Raw genomic sequence first — 16,230 nt, 5'->3', positions numbered from 1 at the left:
TTAAAAAGTTAAATAATATTTTATTTTTGTAATAAAATGTTATTATTAAAATTTTCAATTATTTTTAAAATTTTATTTTAGTTACGGATCAAATAACCAGATATTCGATCCGTGTCCACCCCTATTTATGGATACAATTTTATTTTTTTTATATGAAAAATGACTAATGTCAAGGACTTTTTTATTTTAAATTAATTTTAATTTTATCTTTCATGTATTATTTTGAACAAAAATGTCATTTAATACTAATTAACAATATCTTTATATATTTGTCAACTAATTTTATATACTTTTTACATGCACATGCATGTGCACCTTGATGTGAGCACCTTGTAACTAAGTATTCACCACAATTGAAGTATCTAAGTTTTTTGAAAGTTGAAATATTTTTTCTTAATGCTTCTTTCACTATCGGCCAAATTGTAGTGAAATGATTTGTCTTAATAATTTTTTTTCTTTTTCTTAAACTACTATCTGTTTAAAAAACTATAATATGAAACTATTGGTTCGACATGACTATCTAAAATTCATAACATGAAAATAAACAAATAATATTAATTTTTGGTTTTTACCGAAAAATAAAAAAATCAAATATTTTAACCGAATAAACTAAAATGAATGTTAATTTAAAATAATAGTTATATCTTAGAAGATTTAAAACCAAAAAAAAAAAACTTAAAACCGAACAAATATCCAGATTAAACAGATTGAATGTCTTTTTATTTAAAATAACAAAACTAATAATCACATCCTTCGCAAGGCGGGGTTATTACCTAGTGATAAAATAATAGACAAGCAAAAGCTGGTCTCCTTCAACACAACATACATATAGATTGACCATATTTGGGTGTTGCATAGCTGAAATTATGCCAAATCTCATTCAAGGACTCGCGATTCCCTTCTTTTTATCATGTCCAAAGTTGTTTCACAATAGATTATTGTTCCATAGACAACCCTGTAGTCAAAATGTAAAAAGAAAAAAAACATACTCCCTCCGTTTTTTAATATAAGTCATTTTAAAATTGTGCACATAGATTAAGAAATCATTAACTTTTTATATTTTCTAAACAAAAATATCATTAATTATTTACCTAATCACAAATCAACCAATAATAAAATAAAGGGTATATTATCATTGGTCATATAACGTTAAATGTTAATAAATTTTACATAGAAAATCGAAAACGTTATAGAATTTGGAACATAAAAATTTCTCTAAAACGACTTATATAAAAAATGGAGGGAGTAACTTTCTGTCATGCTTTAGACATCTTCTTTTAGTTGTCATCTTTCTTTTAGTTACAATTTACCTTGTGTAGAGGACTATTTCTAAAAAATATTTGAGAAATATTTTTTAAAAATTTTGATTGCATGTCATTGTTATATTCATTTTCACAAAATAAAATATGACATGACTTAATGAAGAAATTAACATGACATTCTATTATTATGCATGAACTTTAATGATAAAATTTTGTTTTATTTGTAAGATTTCTAATATTAGATAATCACAATTGGATACATACCATATATGTATACAAAACTTCATATCCAAAATCAGTCAATTTTGTATAAAATATTTATAATTTTGTCAAAATTAAATGTGAGTGTATCTTAACAAATACAAAACTATAATAATTTTAATTAAAATATAACATTTAATTGAGAGTTAAATATTGAAAATATTCATAGATTCATAAATCAACATAGTAAAGTGAAGTTGTCAATTGCTGAACTTATTTGAAACTAAACCGATATAATACACGGTTTGTTAAGTCAAAAAAAAAAAAAATAGCAAACAAATATTTATTTATTTATTTTAAATGAAAAATTTAATATTAGTAAATTAAATTTTTGTTTATTATAAAAAGTTTAAAGAATTTATCATTGTGCATTGCGTAAGAAATAACTAGTAGTATAAGTAAAAATGTACATACTTTTTTTGTGAAATGTAAAACTGTATTTAAGTACTATAGCAAATTTTTAAAAAATTATTTACATATTAATATTCGTCCCAAACCAGACATTGGTTAAGGGGTTACAATAACAAAATTTGACCAAAATCAAAGCCTAATAAACCAGAACCAAAGAAAACTCTAGATTCTGTTGGAATAAGCTTGAAGAAAGCTTAAGAAGCAAGTTTCCTAATCCTATTGAGTTTGTGATTATCTAAAGGATTAGGAAATATTCTAAATAATATAATACCTAATGAGTTTAGGAGTTTTAGTTTAATATATAAGGAGATGCAAGGGTGTTGCATAACTTAAGAGTTTATGAGTTTGAGAGTTTGAGATTTTGAGATAGTTTCCTCAAGAGATTAATAAGAAGAGTTCTTATTTGGGAGTTCATACAATCTTATATTTGAGACTTGATTTCTAGAGATTCTACGCGGCCGCAATCATCCCCAAATTGATGCCGTTGTTTCCTCTGGAGATCATGTTTGCCGCTTTAAATAGCGGGTGTCTCGAGCTCTCCCGGCTGATGAAGCCCAAATTCGTTAAGGTCAACAAACATGATGAATGGTCAAACAAATATTATAGTAATCGATGTAAGATGTGGAGCTCCGAGAACTTTGTTAATGAAGTTGTATCTAGACGATGGTAAAGAGATAACGGGTGGTTTTGTGTTTGTAGCTGCACCTTGTAGGAAAGCTGCCTACGTACTCTCTTAAGAGAGATCAAGCCACAAGTAGTTCATCATGTGGTTTTTTTGGGTTTACCTTCCAAGTGGTGAAGTTGAGATTATGATTAATACTGAAACCGAGTGACCGGACAGTTGGATAGCTAGAAATGGAACAATATCTCTTTGGGATGATAGCTTTGGTTAACGTCATTGGGGTGAAGTCGTCGAGAAGCGCCTGGGAAAGATGCTCGGTTCGTCAATGAGATCTTCGGTTTTTCGGTGACGGGTTGGCATGGCGGTGAGTGCTCTTCGGAACGAAGTCGTCGGGTAAGCGCCAGGGAAAGATGTCGGTTCGTCAGTGAGCTCTTCGGTTCATGGTGACGGGGTTGGCACGACGACAAGTGCTCGTCAGAACGAATTCGTCGCAGAAGCACCTGGGAAAGATGCTCGGTTCTTCAGTCGTCGATGTCGTCACGGCGGCAAACTCTCTGTCGGGATGATGTCGTCAGGATCGTCACGGCGGCGAGCTCTTCGTCGGCGTGAAGTCGTCGGATGAAGATGTCATCACGGCTGGTCGGCCGACATTCTCTTTGCCAGAAGTCATAGTGCGACACCTGTCCCCTCCTATATGGAAGACAGCGTGTCACCCCCGACGCATCATCATACAACAATGTGACACCCGTCTCCCTTTCACTAAGGACGGCGGGCCACCAACAATATCCCGTAATATAAAAGCCCATAAACCCAATAACACTCATCCAAGCCCAAATAAAATCCGAAAGAAAAGCCCAGTAGCACCAAGTCCGTCCAAATATCACATACTTATTTGTCTCACCTGAAAAGGGGAAGAGTGAGGGGTGAGCGACAGAGAAATCGCTCAGTGAGGTATGGAATGCTACCCCGTAGTCCATAGACCCGGACATAGCACTCCGAATAAATATAAATTAATTCTAATGCATGTCAAACACGGTACCTAAAGTACCCAAGCAACAAACAATGGTCCTAGCGAGGTGCACACTCGCCGCCCACTAACAGGCCAAAAACATAATACAGCTCGAGATAGTGCTCGGACACCACCCGTGGACGATTTATCGACACTTCCAGGCTACAGCTCAACCGGTCGACTATAGTTGGCCATAACCTCATACAATCCGGCATACAGAAGTCCGTCTTTGTATCCGTCTCCACACAAAAACAATCCTAGCTAAGCATTTACATTAAGTGAAACAATCAATGTTGAATCCTCTAACAACCTAATTCCGGTTTAAAAAAAGAACCTAATAACTAAACAAGCAATGACAGACTCGATTTCACACCGACGAAACACATTATAAATAAATTATATTTATTCGAGGTCCTAAGCCGTGTACGAGAAGTTCGGGAATAGACCCTCACCTTAGCAATTAGGAGAAGTAATGTATATTAACTCCAGCTGCTCAAATAGACTCCATATCTGAAATCAGATCGAAATTCTGAATCAGAACGCCTTTCGAACGGTCAAAAACGGAACTGGTCAAGGTTTCCGGAAAAGTCAACCCGCAAGTCAAAGGTCAACCCGGTCAACCCTTGACCAGAAATCGATTTGACATAACCGACCGGTTTACCCTAACCAAACCGAAATCAATTTAAACCAATCAAACCAGTCAACCAACCGGTTTACCGAGTCAACCGAGTTAACTCGCTGAGTTGACTCGACCGAGTTGACCGAGTCACCGACGAGTCACCGGTGTCGGTCCCCGGCAGCGACGGCGAAGGGCGGCGGCGTCTTACCGGGAAGTTCGCCGGCGGCAACGATGGAGGCGATTTCCGGTGGTGGCAGAGTTGCGGCGGAGGACGACGGCAGAGGCGATTTCCGGCGACGGCGCGTGGACGAAACGCGCGCAGTCGGCGTAATTTCTGGAGGCGAGTACGGCTTCGTCTGAGCTCCGATTGCGGCGTGGTCGGTGTCTACGGATTCGTTTTGACGAGAGGAACACGATGATGGCCTTGCATGCACGAGAGTATGTGACGGTTAGAGAGTTATCGACGAATTACTAAACGGACGAAACTAAGCTTAACTGCATGGCGGTTTCCGGCGATTCTAAGCTGCGGTGATCGGTGGTGAAGAGCTTGGCGTGGTCACGACATGCAGTAGCTCCAGCGACAATCATCTTGGTGGCTCAGCTTCCACAACATCTTCCATTTCTCAATTCGTATAACTCTCTTTTCTTTTTATTCTTTTTCTAATTTCTGATTTTTCTTTTGCTGGAGGAAAAATAATGGGGATGAGGTATTTATAGGCAAATATCTTGGGTCTTTAGGTAGTGCTTGGGCTTTATCCGGCTAATAAGTTCCGAGACCGGGATCGGGTCGTTACAATTCTCCTCTACTACAAAGAATTCGTCCCCAAATTCGAGTCATCCGTTAATTCTCCAACATTATTGAAACAAACTTCTGAATAATCAATATGGTCGGTCTCTCAGGTCTCATCTCACTCTCAACAAACTCTGAAAAACACAGTCGACATTCTCTAAACTGCTTTCGCTTGATGATCTAAATTCTACACTAGCTGACAAGACGAGTATAATTTTCCTGCGGTGATTTGACGTCTGCCGCAAAATAACTCTGGTTTTCCTTCAACTTTTTTCAACGCTGACACATAAACCACGTCATGGAAGGTTGATACAATGCTGATAAAACAACTGCAAGCAGCTACTCCAATCCGGTCCAGCGAAGGATACAATCCCATGTACCTTGGTTTAAGCTCCTTTAGCTTCTGAGTCTTAGGTCCCTTATGAAATGTCCTTATTTTCAGGTATACTAAATAACCCATATGTAACTCCAAATCCTTATGGCGCTTAGCTGCATAAATCCTCTGACGGCTATGGGTTTTCTAAAGCCAATCTTTGAGCATATCCATTTGCTCTACGTCTCTTGAACTATTAGTAATTTTAACTCATATCGCTCCCCCACTTTGGTCCAGCAAAGTGGTATACGACAATGCCTACCATAAACAGCCTTGTACGGTCCATCTCAATGCTTGAATGATAACTGTCGATATAAGAAAACTCTATTAGAGGTGGATGCTTTCTGAACTTCCATCCCATTGGAAGATGCAATCCCTGAACATATCCTTTAAGTTCTGAGTAGTCCTCTCTAACTGACCATTTGAATGCCGATAATAAGTTATTTTCCTATGGATCTTTGTCCCAAACGCCTTCTGAATGACTCCAAAATGCAGACGTGAACTTCGAATGCCAATCCAATATAATGCTGACATAAACTCCAAATCCTTACAATCACGCTGATGTGAATCTGCACCAACTGATCAACTCTGTCTGTCTTCTAAATTATTTTAGAAAATGGGTTGACTTGGTAAGTCTATCCATGACTACCCATGTGGTATCCTTTCCACATATGGTGATTTAAAATCGAGTAACAACCTCCATAATCAACAAGCCTCATTTCCACTCTAGTAAAAGCAAGCTCAAAATAACATGATCGATAATTGATCCTCTATCATAACCATCTGACATAGACGCAATGTAGCTACAATCTTTTTCATAATAAGCCAATGATTATAACGCTTTATATCTTTGAACTCCTTGATATTTCTGATGGGTACAGTAACACGAGTGATGTGTTTGCTGTAAGATCCCTTTTCTTAACAGCTTATCGTCCAACACACAAACTCGGTTTCGATATAGATACATCCTGCTCAAAGATGTATGATATCCAATACCCCCAATATCGATCAGCCAAAACCAGAATGTTAACATGCGCTTGGTGTATCCCGCATAGCAAATCTGCATGCTCCAAACCTCAAGGTCATATGTCTTTCCCTTGATAATAACGACACACCGTCTGAGACTAGCAATTGTCCCAGTAAACTCCTGAACCTCCTTGGTTCCAGATACGTCGCTCATATGCCTACCCAAGACATTTGTCACATGGTTGTCCTTACCAGATGGCATGCGATATCCAAACTGTAGTCTGCTAAAAACTCAATCCTATTGCACTGTCCACGTACAAGCTTTAATGAATGAAGATAAATTTCAGATTCTAATAATCCCAGAGAATCTGGACTTCCTTCCCTACAATTACGAGCTCCAAAACTATAACGCAAATACCGCTACAACCTCTCCGGTGTGATGCATATGAATGACTTAATCCTCTTACCTCAATTTAAATCCAAGCCTGTATATGGCACATCAGAGTAAGCCTCAGCCACTGTAGAACCAAAACTGGTGTCTTCATTAGTTGTGCTTCTATTCAGTGAAACTTCTCGAACAAAAATCTATCCAACCACACTTAACGTCTTTACATGTAGACTGTATCTTCAACATTACTATAACGGTGAAACCCTTGATGAACTTCTAGTAGTACACTGTTAACCCAAAAAGAACGGCAGATCTCTGTAGTGCTCTTAGGTTTCGACCTCCCCGGAACGGTATTAATCTTCTTTGGATCTATCAAAATTCTGCTTCCAAAACCATGTTACCCAAAAAATCCAACATCCCTCTGTCAGAAGCTACACTTCCTCAACTTAGCGAACAGCTGATGCTCTCCAAGCTTATCCAACACAATCTGCTAAATGCTCACAAATCTCCTTTCTATTCCAAAATAAATCAGGATGTCGTTGATGAATACAATCACAGACCTATCCAACTGTTCACGAAAACGTCATTCATATCTTCATGAATGCAACGGTGCCATTGTCGACCCAAATGGTATCACTACGAACTCATAATATCCATAACGGAAATCTGCATTCCATACATACTCCTCAGCTATAGCAATTTGATGGTATCCTGATGCCAAGACAAACTTCGAGAACGATGAGCCTCCATTAATCTCTTCTAACAACTCATCAATACGATGGTTACCATGTTCAAGTCTATGTAGTCGATACAAAATCTGAAACTCCCACCTTTCTTCTTTACAACAACAATGATGCTCTCCATGGTGAAGTACTTCATCTGATAAATCCCTTATCAAAGAGTTCCTCCAATTGCTTTCTCAACTCAGTCATCATTGTTCGTGATAGACGATAAGAAACTCGTGAAACCAGTGTTGTTTGCTCCAAACAATTCGCAATAAGGTCTCATGTGTCTTGTAGTGACCGTTCCAAAGGTCACAAATATATCTTCATACTCTGCAATAACCGGAAGATCCTACAGCTCATGCTGTCCATCATTCTTAACCATCGAAATGGTAGTCAAAAATCTCTATGTTCATATATTTCATAACTCCTCAGTATGTAGCATGCATGCATAAAAAATTCCATCTGCTCCAGCAATATGAACTCGTGCCCTCAGGCAATCCAACACTACTCGATGTCGTGACAGCAAATCCATCCTAAGGATGACATCGTAAAAACGTAGCTCCATCTCTGACGAGTCTCCGGAGAAATAGGCCCTCCAAGCATAACTGGTACACTGCGATGAATATAAATAGTTCCCAATGTCCTATGTCAGTTGTTCAAACTGACACATCTCTGAAAAGATCAACACTGCCAAAATTGGTAAACATACCAAAGTGTAACTCCAACATCCACACAACGCAAGCTGCTGCACCCCAATTCAAAAGCGATCTCCACGAACTCACAAAACAAATATACCTCCAAAATAGTCAATATACTCGTACACATGCCAACCAATGGCTCATACCTCACATCACATAATCTCCATAACAAAACTCGTGGAACGATTACTTGAAGTGGGCTGGTGGCAGAAACGTCACATATCCACTCCTGGAGAACCTCGAAATCATGACCGAAGAAACTGATAACTCCCGAGAAAGCTGACGAACTTAAACATCACCCAACTGTTGAACATCTGGCGAGAACCCTATTAGTCAAAGGACGAATGACGATGATTTTACTCATTGTCATAGAAATAGACATTTGAGTTAGTAATTACTGGACAAAATGGTGCTAAAAGAATTTCGAAATATATAAATAAATATATATATATATATATATTTTAAACAAAAAGAACATTGAAAACCAATGAAAACCAAATCCTCTGATCGCCATCCCGGACGGAACCGGGATGGAACCCCGCTCTGATACCAAAATTTCGACACCCGTCACCTCCTATATGGAGGACAGCGAGTCACCCCCGACGCGTTATCATACAACAATGTGACACCCGTCTTCCTCTCACTAAGGACGGTGGGCCACCAACAATATTCTGTAATATAAAAGCCCATAAACTGAATAACACTCACCCAAGCCCAAATAAAATCCGAAAGAAAAGTCCAGTAGCACCAAGTCCGTCCAAATATCACATACTTATTTGTCTCACCTGAAAAGGGGAAGAGTGAGGGGTGAGCGACAGGAGAATCGCTCAGTGAGGTATGGGATGCTACCCCGTAGTCCATGGACCCGGACATAGCACTCCGAATAAATATAAATTAATTCTAATGCATGTCAAACACGGTACCTAAAGTACCCAAGCAACAAACAATGGTCCTAGCGAGGTGCACACTCGCCGCCCACTAACAGGCCAAAAACATAACACAACTCGAGATAGTGCTCGGACACCGCCCGTGGACAATTTATCGACACTTCCAGGCTACAGCTCAACCGGTCGACTATAGTTGGCCATAACCTCTTACAATCCGGGATACAGAAGTTCGTATCTGTATCCGTCTCCACACAAAAACAATCCTAGCTAAGCATTTACATTAAGTGAAACAATCAATGTTGAATTCTCTAACAACCTAATTCCGGTTTAAACAAAGAACCTAATAACTAAACAAGCAATGACAGACTCGATTTCACACAGACGGAACACATTAGAAATAAATTATATTTATTCGAGGTCCTAAGCCGTGTACGAGAAGTTCGGGAATAGACCCTCACCATAGCAATTAGGAGAAGTAATGTCTATTAACTCCAGCTGCTCAAATAGACTCCATATCTGAAATCAGATCGAAATTCTGAGTCAGAACGCCTTTCGAACGGTAAAAAACGGAACTGGTCAAGCTTGCGGAAAAATCAACCCGCTGGTCAAAGGTCAACCCGGTCAACCCTTGACCAGAAATCGATTTGACATAACCGACCGGTTTACCTAACCAAACCGAAATCAATTTAAACCTGTCAAACCAGTCAACCTACCGGTTTACCGAGTCAACCGAGTTAACTCGCTGAGTTGACTCGGCTGAGTTGACCGAGTCACCGGTGTCAGTCACCGGCGGCGACGGCGGCGACGGGCGGCGGCGTCTTACCGGGAAGTTCGCCGGCGGCAATGACGGAGGCGATTTCCGGCGGCAGCAGAGTTGCGGTGGAAGACGACGGCAGAGGCGATTTCCGGCGACGGCGCGTGGACGAAACGCCCGCAGTCGGCATAACTTCTGGAGACGCGTACGGCTTCGTCTGAGCTCCGATTGCGGCGTGGTCGGTGTCTACGGATTCGTCTCAACGAGAGGAACACGATGAAGGCCGCCTTGCATGCACGAGATTCGCAACGGTTAGAGAGTTACCGACGAATTACTAAACGGACGAAACTAAGCTTAACTACATGGCGGTTTCCGGCGATTCTAAGCTGCGGTGATCGGTGGTGACGAGCTTGGCGTGGTCAAGACATGCAGTAGCTCTGGAGATAATCATCTTGGTGGCTCAGCTTCCACAACATCTTCCATTTCTCTATTCTTATAACTCTCTTTTCTTTTTCTTCTTTTTTTAATTTCTGATTTTTCTTTTGCTGGAGGAAAAATAATGGGGATAAAGTATTTATAGGAAAATATCTTGGATCTTTAAGTAGTGCTTGGGCTTTAGCCGGCTAATAAGTTCTGAAACCGAGATCGGGTCATTACACATAGCGTCGGACAAATGGCCTTCTAGATCTCCTAGAAGACCGCTCTATAAAACTTCGCTCTGTTATGTTATGTTATTATGGTATATAAAATTGTGTCTTATTTGTCAGATTCCTAGAATGAGATAATAACAATTGGATACATACCATATAAAATTTCACATCAACTTAATATAAAAAAATAAATGTGAGTGTATCTTAGCAAATACAAAACTATGATAATTTTAACTAAGTTAAATATTCAAAAAAATTCGTATATTCATAAATCAACATAATAAAGTGAAGTTGACAATTACTGAATTTATTTGAATTTAAACGATATAATACACGATTTGTTTTGAAATCAAACAAAAAAACCTAAATAACAAAAAAATATTTATAAACTTTATATATTTAAATTAAAATTTTAATTAATAAATTTAAGTTTTCATTTCATAAATTTTTGTAAAGAATTTATTATTATGCATTGCGAAGGAAACCACCTAGGAGTGTAATTAAAAATGTACATTGTTTGTGAAATGTAAAAGTGTATTTAAGTACTATGGCTAAAGTTTTTGTAAGAATATATATATATAATTAATATTAATATTAATATTAATATATATAATTAATATTAATATTCACCCCAAACTGAGCATTGGTTAAGAGATTACAATAATAAAATTGGACCAAAAATAAAAGTTAGTAAACCGAAGTAAACAAGAACCAAACAAAAATATAACATCTTCCCGCAAATCTGAAAGAAAAAGAAAAAAAACGGTAGTCATCCTAAAAAGAAATGCAATCATAAGAAACGGTTTTTTCGAGTTTTACTCGATGCAAAATCATGTATGACAGTTTCAAAATCAATGATTTCTAAGATATTCTTTTCAATACATAAAATAGCTAAACCATTCAATCCTTGAGACATTGAAGATCTTAAATCATTTTTCAATAACTTTAATTTTGAAAAGCTCCTCTCTGCTGAGGCTACAGTCACAGGTGTAGTCAAAAGAATTCGATAAGCAATTGAAACATGTGGATAACAGCCTACACTTTCAACAAACTCTAGAACTTCACTAGGTTCTATAGATACACCGGGTATAGTCGTTTGCAGTATTCTCAATTCAGAAAAAAGATCATTCAAATCAACATCAGAAGAATCGCCATTAGAAAAAGTATTGTAAAAGATTGTGCAATGAGTTCGAAGTTCACTTTCGTCTAACACTTTTAATCTCAACGAATCGAATAAAAACCCAAAAACACTTTTAAAATTCATCATTTGATCAAACCTGTTCTTCACCGAAGTTATAGCCATGTCCACAACAACAAAAAAATAGCCAACTCTAAAAGCATCCTCACCTGATAATTGTACTTGTTCACCTGAATCAGTTTCATCAAACTGCTTTTTCCTAAAGACACGACGCGTATTTGGAAAAACAGGATCAACATCCATCTCATGAGCAATATTTTGAGCTAGTTTCAAGCTAGAATTAAACCCTTCATTTCTATATTTCTAAAAAAAACAGGAGAACACCTTCAAGTTGTTTTAAAGCATTGTCAATGCACATAGATTTAGACTGTAAGTTCTTACTGGCCGAGTTAATAGCAAACAAAATTTCATACCAAATGACCATGCCAGGTAAAAATTCAAAATTATCAAATGCCATAATTAAACTTTCAGCATCACTTTTTGTCATAGCATCTTCACATGATTCATACAATTCTAATAAAGCTGACCTTACTTGCAAAGCTTAAAATCTGATAGCTTTCACACTATTAATTCGGCTTTCCCAACGAGTATTGGATAATGATTTCACTGTAAAAAAAGAAACATGGTCAAGCAATATATGCGTTGCACAACTCCAAAGAAAGAAATATCTTTCAAACATGAATGAGCCATATCACTAACCACAAGATTAAGACTATGACAAGCACATGGCATATACAAAGCTTTTGAGTTTATATCAAGCAATCGTCTTTGAACACCTTGATGTTTTCCTTTTATATTAGAACCATTGTCATAACTTTGACCCTCACATTATCAACATCAAAAGTAAGAGACTTTAGAACAGCTAATAATTTTTCAAAGAGCCCTAGACCAGATGTGTCATCTACCTTTAGAAACTCTAAAAAAATACTCTTCTACTCTAAATTTTTTATCAGACATGTTCACACATCTTATTATTAGAGTCATTTGCTCTTGGTGGCTCACATCTGGTGTACAATCAAGAATCACTGAAAAGTATTTTGCCTCTTTGATATTTGCAATAATGGAAAGCTGAACATTATGAGCCAAAAGAGAAATAAATTCATTCTGAATATTATGGCCAAAATAATGATGATGGATTTCATGATTTTGAGTGCGCCTAATATGATCTTGGATTATCAAATCAAATTCTGCAATCATTTCAATAGCTCCTAAGAAATTACCATTGCTTTCTTGGTAAAGTTTCTCATTTTTTCCTCTAAAAGCTAAGCACCTTTTAGAAAGAAATTTCACAATAGCAATTATTCTAGTTAAGCCCAGCCTCCAACGTTCTTTTTCTTTAGCAATTTATTTTTGGAGTTATTTATCAATTGTTGGATCTCTTTCTAATCTAACTTTTAGTTCATTCCAAGTTTTCATATTAGTCACGTGTTCTATACTTCTGTCATGATCTTTAAGCCTCTCACTAAGATGTTTCCAATCTTTAAATCCATCATTTGCTAACATATTTGAGCAGCCAATGGATTTAAACAATTTGCAACAAAAGCAATAGACTTTGTCCACATGTTTTGAGTAAACCAACCAATTTCTATCACTAGTTTCTCCATTACTCAACTTTCGAGAATAATAATTATATGAGAAATGTCTAGAATACTTATCTAAAGGAAACACAAGATTCATTTCTCTTTTAGGCTCTTTTTCAATTAGCACATCTCTTTTTGTTGTCAAGATTTTCCCAGGACCTAGGATCATAAACATCAAGACAAGAACTTGGTTCTTCAAAAAAATTCTGACTTTCAACATTAGATGCATTAATCACATTATCATGCTCACTCAAATGACTAATCCCATCACCAAAATGATCATTTGATTCAGGAATATTATCCACACAATCAGATTTCAAATTTTTATCAGCATTTCTTTTTATCAAAAATTTATCTAAAGAACCTCTTTGTGATTCAATAAACAATTCACGAAGTCTTTTTCTCTTCCTCTTTTGACATCCAGAATTAGTTCCAGTCATGATGCAAGCAAAAAAGTTAAGTAAAAGGAAAATTACACCTGGATTTTAGAAGCAAAAACTGAATTGATGAATATTGGATGAAGCTGAAACTGAAATGGATACCTGAAACAAGAAAACAAAAACGATACTCGGAGGTTTTAGAAAAGAAAAAAAATATTTTGCTCAGTACCAAAACAAAATCAATGATCTGTGTTTATGCGCATGTATTCTCCAGGATTGTCTTCTCTTGCATTAATTGGTAATTTATGCTTGTGTAGAAAGAACAAAAACAAGACAGTAAACAAAATAAGAAAGATCACTTACAGAAAACAATCAACGATGCAATCCTTGAAGAAAACAGGAAGAACCAACGATCTTGAAATCTTTTAAAGTTGTATCGTCACCACTCACCAGGCCTGATCGTCACTGAAATATGCAGGGGAAATATGAACAGTTTTAACAGAAGAGAAGAAGACGCCATAATTATAACTAGATCTTGACCCGCACCCCGCACGAGTGTTGGATTTAACTTGCGTTCAATATAAATTTATAAACCATTAATTTTATAAAATGTCAATTTATATTTTTATGTTTTGTAAAATATTTTTAGAGTAGAATCTATTATATTATAATATAAATGTTTGATAATAATTTTTTATCTGTACGTAATATTATATTTATAATTTTATAACTTGATGCAATTTGATGTAATTGTAATATTCATATATTAACCTATTGATTTTTTGTTTATTTATTTAAAAATGATTTAATTTTTTACAGTAGGTTTTTATGAATTATTATTAATTTTATGATATTTGGTTTTCTTAAAAATTGTACTGTAGCAGATTAATATATACTATATATTACAGTTTGTGTTTTTTTTCAACAAAAATAAATAACAATTCATTGTAATTAATTAATTAAAATTTTGATTTTAAGTGAAGTGACAGATTTGTAAATAAAAAAGAAATGCAATGGCTAAATGTGTAAATAAAAAAAAATATTTAATATGCTATCTTTGTTTCCAAACAATTCTCATTTAATTTGCTATCCAAATATCCAAACGACAGAATCTGTAAATAAGAAAGAAATACAGTGACTAAATATGTAAATTAAAAAAAATTAATCTGCTATCCTTGTTTCCAAACAACTTTCATTTAATCTACTATTTAAGTTTCCAAACAGTACCAAAAGGTACTTCAGTTTTAATAATATAGATATTACGGTAAGCTCACATTACGGTAACTATTAATTATAATATTTTATTAGTTAATTATAATTTGGTAAAAAAATTATACAGATTAACATAAATAAGATTTTGTTTCCATAAATTTAGATTTATAAATTTCGTATTTATTAATTTCGTTTTACAAAAACTTTAGATTTATAGTTTACAAAAAAAAACTATACTAGTACATTAAGAAAAATAATGGCCCCCCTCCAGCAATGGGACCCTGGGCCGGTGCACAGCTTGCCCCTAGTCTTCAGCCGGCCCTGGTGATTGCCAGAGCTGTGGAGATTGTAAGGATAAACCACCTCCACCGGCCAATATTGACACGAGTGCAACTCACCATGGCCGATAGAACCGAGACCACGAAGCGTGACTTTGCTAGAACCGGAAAATCTAGATATGAGGAGTGTCCTTTGCAATCTCGCCGTCCTCGAGTGAGATCTCGAAGAGGAGAAGCCGGATCTGACACCCACTTCCATGAACATCGGCTGGAATCATCATAGCCTCTCGGTCTACAGACCACGCATGACCGAAAAGGAGAGAGTTTCAGTGACTACATGCAACCATAACCACTTAATAATCCGTCGATAAAGATAAGACGACGAGGACGGAGCCCTCTTACACTGACAATGACAATGCGTACGTCGACGGCGGAGAGACCGATCAGAATGATCAGAAGAGATGTTTTAGAGAGAGGATGGAGATAAAAAAAATTTAGAGACTGCTTTTTATGTTATGTTAGCCAACATATGTACTGTATATAGCTAATTAAACTTCGGTATGAATGGTGACCAAGGAATGAAGAGGAACAATGTATTCCTTAACATTTCTGAAAATATTTACCATTCATAAATAATACTTTTTCCTTTTCATTTCTTCTCGTTCTTTTTGTTGTAGAGAAATATAGAACCTCACTAACTGTTGACCATTTTGTAAACAAGAGGAACAAATAGGAAATAAACGAAAATGAATAAAATTACAGAAATGAAAATGAATGGTTGTTCCATCCCATATTTAACAAAGAATAACTTTGTTTTTTATTTCTCTACAAAAAAGGAATGGTATGAAATAAGAAGGAAAATTTATATTTTATGAATAGTGATTTTTTTAGGAACATTAGGGAATACATTATTCTTCGTCGTTCTTTGGTCACCAATCATACCAAATACAACGAGGAATCATTATTCTTCATCATTTCTGTAATTTTATTCCTTTCCGTTTTCATATATGTTTCTAAGGTTTATGTAATGGTTACCGGTTAGACTTTTCTTGTAGGCAAAATCTTCTTTATAGTGTACACCACTCATGATGCCGATAAAAATACCCGTATTAATTAATGTGAGCATTCAAGATTAGGCAAAGTAGGGCTGCTTATAGACTAAATCAC

Source organism: Brassica napus, unplaced genomic scaffold (assembly GCF_020379485.1).
Source record: "Brassica napus cultivar Da-Ae unplaced genomic scaffold, Da-Ae ScsIHWf_1506;HRSCAF=2102, whole genome shotgun sequence".
Classification (NCBI taxonomy): domain Eukaryota; kingdom Viridiplantae; phylum Streptophyta; class Magnoliopsida; order Brassicales; family Brassicaceae; genus Brassica; species Brassica napus.
Note: the sequence above shows the minus strand (reverse complement) of the source record.